This window comes from Marmota monax, unplaced genomic scaffold, assembly GCF_021218885.2.
Source record: "Marmota monax isolate L192 unplaced genomic scaffold, Marmota_monax_Labrador192_F-V1.1 WCK01_AAM20220418_F8-fsc00712, whole genome shotgun sequence".
In the NCBI taxonomy this organism is placed as follows: Eukaryota; Metazoa; Chordata; class Mammalia; order Rodentia; family Sciuridae; genus Marmota; species Marmota monax.
In genome coordinates, this window is record NW_026694715.1 from 25297 (window position 1) to 36762 (window position 11466).

Consider the following 11466-nt stretch of genomic DNA (forward strand, 5'->3'; position numbering starts at 1 on the left):
TTCATGAAAGACAGTTTGGCTGGATATAAAATGCTTGGCATGTATGTTTTTCTCATGGGTATTTTGTAATTGCTTCATGCAGTTTGGTATTAAATGTTGCAATGAAATGCTCTGATGCCTGCTTAGCATATTTCCCTTATAGATGAATTGATATCATTATTTGGCTGCCAAAGGATTCTTCATTTTCAAATTTGAATATTTTTAATAGTATATAACTTAGCATTAACTATTCCCTGTTAATTTTAGCTGTACTGTGGTGATCATTTTTAATACATAAATTTGAATGCTTTGTTTAGTTTTAAGAAAATTTCATTGGAATATATATATATATAATATTTCATATTTGTTTTATTCCATTGTTTTGGTTTTCTTCTTTCATCTGTGGTTGTATTTTTGTTTCCTTTGCTGTCTCCTGTAGGTAGCTTTCCTCTTTCCCTTTCCTTACCCTGTTTTGCCATGTGTCTTTTGCTTGTTAATGCCATCTCCATCCCAGATGTTCGATATTTTCTATGGTACCTATTTTCTGGTAGTTTAGAATTTCTTCAGACACAATTTTGTCTTGTCCTTCTGTGTCTTCTCTGACCTTTGCCCGTCACTTTCTCACCTTCTCCCATTATCTGGCCTTGTTTGTCCTGATGCCTTCTCTATATATCTGCTCTGTGGTTTTCATGGCTGCACTTGCACTAATTTTCTAAAGAATTTACTTTGGAATATCATCATCATTTTCATATGCAGGGAGTTTTACTGATTTTTTAAAAATACATTTTTATTTCTTTTAATTAGTTACACATGACAGTAGAATGCACTTATGCACTTTGATATATCATACATAGATGGGATATAATTTCTCATTTTGCTGATTGTACATGTTGCAGAATCATATTGGTCATGCAGTCACATATATACATACTGTAATAATGTCTGTTTCATTCTACTATCTTTCTTATGCCCACATCCCCTCCCCTCCCTCCCATCACTTCCCTCTACCTAATCTAAGGTAATGCTATTCTTCCCTAGTGCCACCCCCACCTTATTGTGAATTAGCATCTGCATATTAGAGAAAACATTTGGCCTTTGGTTTTGTGGGATTCACTTATTTCACTTAGCGTGGTATTTTCCAACTCCAATGTTTACTGGCAAATGCCATAATTTCACTCTTCTTTAAAGCTGAGTAATATTCCATTGAGTATATCACATTTTCTTTATTGATTTATCTATTGAGGGACACCTAGATTGGTTCCATAGTCTAGCTGTTGTGAACTGAGCTGCTGTAAATATTGATGTGGCTGCATCACTATAGTATGCTGATTTTAAGTCCTTTGGGTATAAACCAAGGAGTGGGAGAGCTGGGTCAAATGATAGTTCATTCCCAGTTTTCTGAGGAATCTCCATACTGCTTTCCATAGTGGTTGCACCAATTTGCAGTTCCATCAGCAATATATGAGTGTACCTTTTTACCCCATCCTCGCCACCATTTATTGTTGCCTGTATTCTTGGCGATTGCCATTCTGATAGGAGTGAGATTAAATCTTAATGTAGTTTTGATTTGCATTTCTCTAATTGCTAGAGATATTGAACACTTTTTTCATATATTTGTTGATTAATTGTATTTCTTCTTCTGTGAAGTGTCTGTTAACATTGTTTCTAATAATATAATATTTTATATGAAACAAGAGTGAAAATACTCTAGTAGTGTCAGAATTGTTTATCTTTACTCCCAGTGTTGATAAACAATTTTACCAACCAGAGTATAGTAGTTAGGTACATTTTTTTTTCTGTCTTTAGTCTTATAGAACCCCTTCATTTCCAGAGTGACTTAGGTCAGGAAATTTCCCATTCCCAATCTCTAGGTAAGATTGTTTCATACGTTTTAACACAGTTTATTGTCACATTCTGCATTCCATCTATCTTAATATATTTTATGTTGCTATGACAGAATACCTGAGGCTGGGTAATTTATAAAGAGGATTTATTTAGCTCACAGTTATGGATGCCCAAGCATCCATATGGCATCCATATGGCACTAGCATCTGCTCAGCTTCTGGAGAGGGGCTCATGCTACATAATATCATGGTGGAGAAGCAGAAAGGGGGAAGCAGGTATGTCCTAAGGAGCATGTGTGTAAGAGAGAGAGGGAGGCTGATCTACTTTATAGCAACCCACTCTCTCAGTAACTAACACAGTCCTTCAAGACCTAATCTCGTCTTTCCAGATAGGCATGGATCTGCTTATTTGGATGCCGCAGTCTGGCTGGGCACAATCAGGAGCCACTTGTCAAAAGAAACTAACTTTATTTTTAGAACCACACACGCCAAACAAAACAGCCTCTCAGGAAAAACCCTCAGAGCCTCAACTGCCACCACCGGCTTTCCCCAAGCCTCTCTCTCCCACACAAGCTTCTCTCCACCTCCCACAATCCTCCTGCTCTTGAGGCCGATTGGCTGGGTCACGTGGGCGGAGCCAAAAAAGTCCCCCAATGAGCAGCTCCGTGGTCTGAAAGGGCAGGGAAACAGCCCAATGAGCATCACCGCAGAGGAGCCAATCAGCTAGATGTTGCTGGGGCCGAGGAGCCAATCAGCTAGATGTTGCTGGGGCCGCTGTGAGCCAATCATCAGCTGGCAGCTGGAAGTTTGCTGGCAGCTGGAAGTTTGCTGGGGCCCCTTCGGCTGTGGCTCTCAACATTTGGTGGTGCCCATGACCTAAACACCTCTCACAAGGCCCTGCCTGTTAACAGTCTCATCACCTCCAAATACAGTTAGTTACACTGCTGACTAATTTTCCTGCATGTGAACCATTAGAGAACAACAGCATCATCCTGACTGAATCTTTCCAAATATGCCTACATGAAGGCTTACTCTTGACTATGTAGAGTTTTATGCCTTTTGATAAATGCAGAGTGTGATGTTTCTATTCCTTAAAAAATTCCTTGTGCTTTAACCTTTTCCCTGAACACTTGGAAATCACTGATTTTTCACTCTTATTGTAGTTTGATCTTTTTTGAAGTGTCACACAACTGAAATCATACAGGATGTAACATTTTCATACTTCCTTCTTTTACTTAGCAGTATGTATTTAAGCTTCATGCATGTTTATGGCTTAATTGTGCAATTTTTTTCCTGAATGATATTCTACTGTGTATGTATTTGTATATGTGTGAGTTTGTGTGTGTGTGTGTGTGTGTGTGTGTATATATATATATATATATATATATATATATAATTATTTTATTTATTGTAGTCAGGGTTGCTTCCAGTTTTTGATGATTATGAATAAAGCTGCTACAAACATACACATGTGGCTTTTGTGTGGACATATGTTTTCAAAGCAACATGATTGCTGGATCATGTGGTAAAAATGGATTAGCATATAAAGAGCCAAACCGCTCTCTACAGTATCTGTATGATTTCCTTTTCCAGCAACAATAAGTGAGAACTGGTCTTGCTCCAAATTCTTACTAGCAATTGGTATTGACAGTTTTTTTTTTTGTACTTTAGTTATTCTAATAGTTATGGAGTGACATCTCGTTATTATTTTATTTTGCATTTTCCAGATAATAAATTATATTGATCATGCTTTCATATGTTTTATTTGCCATCTGTGTTTCTTCTTTGTTGAAATTATTTATTTTAGATCTTTGGCATATTTTAAAATTGGGCTGTCTTCTTATTGTTGTGTTTTTAGTGTTTTTTTAAAAAATGTATGTTTTGGATACAAGTCCTTTATCAGATACATGCTTTGTAAATATTTTCTCCAAATCTGTGACTTGCCTTTTCATTCTTTTAACAGTGTCTTTCACAGGCTAGAATAAAGTCCAACCCTTATCATTTTTTTTTCTTTACTGGATCATGCTCTGGGTGTTTGACCTAGAAACTTATTGGCAAATCCAAGGTCACCTGGATTTTTCCTGGGTTTTATAGTTTTTATAAGTTTGCATTTTACATTTAAGTCTATAATTCTTTTTGAGTTATCTTTGTGAAAGGTATAAGATCTGTCTCTAATTCCATAGCTGTGCATGTAGTCATCCATTGTTCCATCAGCATTTGCCAAAAATCAATCAATCAATCAATCAATCTGTCCTTTCTCCATCAAAATACCTTTGTTTTTTGAAAATATGATACAGTCAACTGCATCTGTATGAGTTTCATTCTGGGCTCTCTGTGTTGTTCCTTTGCTGTAGGGATCTATTAGTTCAATGTATCCTTAACCTGATTACTACAGATGTATAGTGAGTCTTGAAATCAGGTAAGGAGAATTCTCAAGTTCTGTTCTTCAATACTATCTTGTCTATAGTAGGTCTTTTGAAATTCTGCACCAAACTTATACTCAGTTCATCAATAACTATAGCATATCTTGTTGGATTTTGATTGAGATGGCATCGAATCTATAAATCAAGTTAAGAATAATTTATCTCTGTTAAAATTATTCAGTCTTCCATCTTTGATCACGGACTCCATATATTCACATTTTCTCTGTCTTCTTTCAATTTTCAGCTTTTAGATCCTGTGTATGTTTCATTCAATTTCTTCTTAGTTATTTCAATTTTTAAGTATGTTTTCAAAATGACATTTTAAAATATCAGATTCTACTTATTCTCTATTGATATATAGGAAGGAATGAATTTTTGTATGTTGGATTTATATCCAGTGACCTTACTATACTCACTTCTTAACTGAAGATGGTTTCTTTGTTAAGATTTTGTGGAGAAGGGGTTTCTACACACACAGTCATCATGCCACCTGAAAAAAAATGCAAATTTTGTTTCTCTTTTCCCAATTTGTCAGGCTTACTTCCCCCCTTTACTGTATCAGCTAGGACTTCCAGTACGACGATAGATAGGAGTTGTGAGAGAAGATAGCCTTGCCTTTCCCCAGCTGTAGGGTAGAAAACCATCCAGTTTTCTGTTAAGTATGACCATAGATGTACAATCTTTTGGATGTTCTCTTTCTAGTCAAGGAAGTTTCACTATTCCTAGTTTGATAAGAATTTTTATAATGAATGCATGTTAGATTTTTGTCAGTTGATGTAATCATATCAATTTTAAAACTGTCGACTAATAATATATTTTCTACAAGAATTGGCCTTTTATCAATATGCAATGTCCTTCTTTCTCCCTAGTAATGTTTCACATTCTGAAGTCTTCTTTGTCTGAAATTAACATAGCTATTCCAGTTTTCCTCTGATAAATGTTAGCATGGCTTATTTTTTCCTATCCCTTTCTTTTTAACCTAATCTTTATATTTAACACAAAATCACCTAGCCAACATAGAGCTGGGTCTTGTTTTGTTTTAATCCCCTCTCACAATCTCTTGTTTTCTCATTGATGCCTTTAGAACATTCACACTTAAAATGGTTATTGATGGAGATGCATCAATGGCCACCATGTCTGTAAGTACAGTCACATGGCATCTAATGACACTTTGGTTCATCATGCATAGCATATGCAACAGTGGTCCAAGAAGATTATAGTAGAGCTGAAAAATTCCCATCACTTAGTGACAGCTGTAGTTGTCATGACATAGTTCAAAGCATTACTCACGTGTGTGGTGATGCTGGCATAAATAAGCCTGAGGTGCTGTCAGTGCTATAAAAGCACAGGACACACGATTATGTACAAAGCATAATACTCATAACAATAGCTATGATACTGGTCTATGTATTGATTATACTATGCTTTTATTGTTATTTTAGAGTGTTCCTCTACTTATTTAAAAATGTTTACTGTCAAAGAGTATGTAACAGTAGGCAGTGACCTCCCCCATCTCCTCTTTGCTGAGGGTTATATCAAGAGTCCAGGAGTGACTGACCCATACCATTTAGGTTTATAAGTCTGTGACGGTCTCACAATGAAGAGATTTTCTAACAGTGTATTTCTTTGAAGATATTCCTGTCACAAAATGACGCATGGCTATATTTGTTTCACTTTTCTTTGTTTCATTTTGCCCCTCTCCTTTTCTGCCTCACCTGGTCTTGAGCACTTTGTATGATTTAATGTTATATCTTCTTTCGGCATATCAATGATGCTTTTTTTTTAGAAAGCTTTTTTAATGGTTGCTTTAATGATTATAATATAAATTTATAGCTAATGTATTCTACCTTCAGATAACACTAGGCTATCCTTCTTCACTGCTAAAGAAGGTATTATATAATAAGGCATTCCCAAGTCCTTCCTCCAAACCCCTTAGAGAATCATTGTCATTGATTTCATTCAATAATATGCTATAATCACTCAATAAACATTTATGACATTGAACAACATTTACTATGAGGTAAGAGAGGAATGAGAAAAAAAATTGTATATTACAGTTATAATTCCTTCTTTGATGATTTAAATACACATATATGGAATATATATATATATATATATATATATACACATACATATGTATATGTAAATATGTATACATGTATATATCAACATGCATATATATAAATATGCATATATAAATATGCATATATATATATATATATATATATATGTATCTGAGCCTCTGAATTAGTATTTTCCTTCTCTCTGAATAATTTATTTTAGCATTTTCTTCAGAATAGTTCTTCTGGCAATGAATTTCTCGGTTTTATTTGTTTGAGAGTGTCTTTAATTCTTTTATTTTGAAAGATAATTAGATAATTTTTCTTGCTAGAGAATTCTAGGTTGCTGTTTTATTTTTCCTTTCAGTACTTTAACATTTTAACTCCATTTTTTTCTTGCTTCCTTGATCTTTGATATACAGTCTACTATAATTCTTACCCTTTTCCTGTACAAGTAAGATCTTTTATTTCCTTGGTTTCTTATAAGATTTTCTGTTTATAAAGTTTTACAGTTTGTTTGTGATATAGATAGGTATAGATGATGTCATTTATTTATCTTGCTTGATATTCTGGGTTTCCTGGATTGGTAGAATTTGAATTAGTGGATTAATGACTATCATTAATTTTGGAAAATTTTCATCCATTATTTCTTTAAACATTTCTTTCTCTCACTCTCTTGTCTTCCTCGCATATTCCAATCACAATTATGCTATGCCTTTAAAAATTCATAGCTCTTGGATATCCTGTTATTTTTTACTGTTTGTTTTTCACTTTGGGGAGGTTCTTACTGTCTTTAAACTCACTCATTATTATTTTTTTTGCCATGTCTAATCCACTGATGAACTTATTGAAGATATTCTTATACTATTTTTTTCTGTTCTAATGCATTTTTATTCTTTCTTAGCGTTTTCATCTCTCTGTCTGTTTACATTACTCATCTGTTATTGCTTCTTGTCCACTTATCCTACTAGAGGCCCTAACATATTTAACCATATTTAATTTAAATTTCCTGTGTAATAATTCTGACATCTGTATAATATCTGACTCTGATACTTTCCTTATCTATTCAGTCCACGTGGACTTACCTTTTAGTGTGTCTTGTCATTTTTTCTTGAAAGCAATATTATATCACTTAATAAGAAGTGTAGTAAATCAATGTGCAATATGATGTTATATTTTAGTTTGTCCAGGAGCTGGGCCATGTTTCATGTTTGCTGTAGCTAATTTTGCCAAATACTTCAAAAATTCTATCCTTGTTTTTGCCTCCCTGTCATGTTGGAGTCTCCCTATCAACTCCTCTTCTCAGCATATCTTTTAACTCTCTTGGTTTTTGTTTTTAAATATTTATTTTTTAGTTATAGGTGGACACAATATCTGTATTTTATTTATATCTGTGTTTTATTTATATGTGGTGCTGAGGATCGAACCCAGTGCCTCATGCATGCTAGGCGAGCACTCTACCACTGAGCCACAACCCCAGTCCCTCTCTTGGTTTTAATGCACTAGAATCCTGCTGCTATGATGGAAGGTCTGGGATTGGATAAGAATTCTATAATCTTATGAGTAACTATCATTCTTTTATTGAGTCTGTATCCCTGGACCATGACTTTCTCAAGTGTTTCTTAGGTTTTACTTCCTGCTTTAGTTGAGACAGTCTAGAGGAGAACAGATTCAGAGATTGCCTTTCTCTTGGTGAGACAAAACTCCAGTAATAACTTTTCCCTGGAGAATAAGTCTTTTCCATAGAAAATGAAGTTGGAGGATACAATGCTAAGTGAAGTTAGCCAATCCCCAAAACCAAATGCTGAATGTTTTCTCTGATATAAGGAGGCTTATTCATAGTGGGGTAGGGAGGGGGAACATGGAAGGAATAGACAAACTCTATAGATAAGGGAAAGGTTTGGGAGGGGAACGGAGGAGGCATAGGGTTAGAAATGATGGTGGAATGATATGGATATCATTATCCAAAGTACATGTATGAAGATACGAATGGTGTGAATATACTTTATATACAACCAGAGACATGAAAATTTGTGCTCTATATGTATAATATGCACTCTAATGCACTCCACTGTCATATATAACAAATTAGAGTGAAAAAATTTAAAAATAAGAGAAAATGTTCTAGCTATATTTCTCAATAATTACTCTTCCTTCTTCCTCTTCCTAGTGATGGCTGAGGGGAGGGCTCCTTGTATCTTTACTATGAGCACCTGGTGAGTTTCTTTATGATAAAACTTACTAAAGAATGGAACCTCCAAGGATCTCTCACTCTCAAGCTATGTCTTCCCTAAACTTCCAACAATTAATCAGAATCGCCATTTATGTGTTCCTACAACTTTATGACTTCGATGACTACAGTTTCAGGTAAATAATCTTGTCTCTCCAGATTTCAGGGTGGTGACATGACTTGTCATGTCATTATATATTAAATCTTTGATAGGTCCAAAATAAGTTATTAATTTATTTTGGTTTGTTCAGAGTTTTTGTTGTTGTTGTTGTTGTTGTTATAAGAATAGAGTGATCATTTCTGATCTCTCCACATGTTAGAGCTGAAAACAGAAATCTGTTTATTCTTTTCCATGTAACCAAATTTGACTTGCATTGTTCTGGACTAGCCTTTGCAGGAGATTTATCTTGGTAATAGGGCTGTGTAGCTTAGTTCCTCTTGCTCTAAGAACCTAACTGGATTCCAGGGTGATTCTGCCACCACCATAAACTTGGTAGAGTCTTGTACTGGCTGCTTCCACCAGGACACAGCCTCCTATCACCTAGTACATCTTCTTTTTCAAAAGGTGACATATTTTGAGATCAAATGTCTGTGGATTGCATTCAGGATTTTCATGCCTTTCTTCACCTTCTCTAGCAATTATGACCTATTATATTTAATTTCAGTTAAAATAGGTCTTCCTTGGAGTGGGATGTTTGTTGATTTGTGACATTTGATGCCAAAGATCTCCTTTCTATTCCCCATAATACTGTGGGTAGCTTCCTGCATAGGACTTGCTGATCTCAGTTTCTTTTGGCCACATTGACACATAATTTTGGAGTTTGTGGATTTATTCTCTGGTCTCCTACTTTCACTAAAGATGTATTTCATGGCTTTATTTTTGTTCTCCCTGTTGCTGCATTTGGTTTCCAGGAGGTGAAGTGGGAAGATTCAAAAACTAAGCAGTCGCCATATTCCTAACCTCTGTTCCAAATTTAGAAATAATAAGAAACAGTTTTTAAAAAAAAGTGGAAAGTTAACACCAGGGTCACTGTGTTGACAGACTCAGAGTGCAATGCAAATGTGCCCTCTGGACTGGCACAGTGCTTCAGGCTTCACAAACACAACCTTTTGTCTGTCGTTCTTACTCCTGTGATTGAGAAACTGTATGCTTTACCTTCTTGATGTTACTTGCTCCTCATTTGAATTTTGATAAAGAACCAAGTAGGGATGAAAATGCAAAGTAATTTACTCTGACTTGGAAGAGTCAGGCTTTCTGAACTTGACTCTGATGAGGTAATATAAGTGAGAAAAGCAATTAAACTCAGTTTTACTTGGCCAGGATTTTCTTTCCTTCATTTATGAACCACAACCCTTATAAACAAATGATGGTTTAATGATTCTAAAGGTTCCTGCATCTACCTTAATGAACATACATTCCCATAGGGGAGGTTTTTAATTTTTTTTTTCTTTTATGTACCCAGGCACTCCAGTGACATCTTTAGGAGAGGATTGTTTCTTTAGTAGTCTATGCCAGTTTCCTTCTGCAAGGCAGACGATTTTAAAATGAAAATCCTTTCAGCCAATATGGTTTTCACATTGCTTCTGTCTAATTACTTACACCATAATATCAAAAATTTCTAAATATATTTGCATTTACATGAACTTAATTATGTCCATGCGATTTGTGATTAAAAGAAATCTGGCTATTTATTTAGAGGGTTAAAAGAAACGTCAAAATCTGTTCTTAATAAAAATCTATTTTATTGAGTTTCATAAGAATGTGTGTTGGAGGAGAAATGGAATTTATTTGGTGTCAGTCATATTTATTACAAACTTAGGAATAAATGGCATAGTTTTCAGTTCCTCAGTACCTCTCTCCTGTGGCCAGCTTGTTTGGTCCTACACAGGTCTGTTTAACCACAGTGCATTAGCCCTGGGGAGCAAAGTGGCCTGAAGACATTTCCAGCATAACTCCACACCTGGGGACCTAACACAGCCTTTCTGGCCCTAAGAAGAAAGGCTTAGGAACTGATTTTGCAACTGGAAGCAAATGGTCTAGAGTACAGACCCCTGGGAAAAAAATAAAATTAACTTAGAGAAGGAGTCCTTTACTAATACCCAATCAAACACCCTATAAGCTGAGCAGGGAAGTGAGGATCCAGAAAACACAGGGACGATCCCAGGGAGCTCTGCAGTGGCCAACCTGGGAAAGCTCAAGAAGTGGGTAGCAAGGACATAGAAAGCCCATGTGTTTTCTAAGATTGTGCAAATGGTCTGGGCCCTTAGGAGAATGGAGAGAATTTTGGACACAAATGCAAGGCTTAGGAAAATCATAAAGGGAATTCTCTCATACTCACAAAATTAAACAAAAATTCCCTTGGATTTGGGAAATTTGAGACAGGAAGCAGTGAAGGCTCTTTGATCCCATTCCTGAGCAGAATGTTAGGGAGGAAGGAGGCTTAGGGGTGCCATGCGTGGTTTAGTGCTCTGTGGCTATCTTCTAGAAAGCTTAATGATTTTATCTGCAAACTTGTGTTTTGTCATGGAAGACTGAGAGGGAAATGGAGCATGTAGATGCCCAGAGGACCCATTTAGTAAAGCACCAAGAGCTTGGAAATCCAGCGGCCTTGAAATGAGTGATGTTATGTCTGTGACTAAAGAAGCAGGGGCAACCCCAAGAGCCCCTTAGAACCAGAGAGAAGGCTCCTTAAGAAACACAAGTGAACCCAACCCCAACAGATCCCTCCTTAGGTGTGTTCCTTCCCTGTATTAGCCAAACACCTAAGGACACCTTAGGAAGAGGGAAAGACTGGTGATCCATAGTTCCTTTCCTTTTAGTTCCTTTCTTATCAGTAACCTGAAGGTAGAGTGTGCACATATCAAGAAAGGAACAAAAAAGTTGAGTTGATTTTGTGCTACCCATTTGCTGTCCCGGTAAACATGAAATA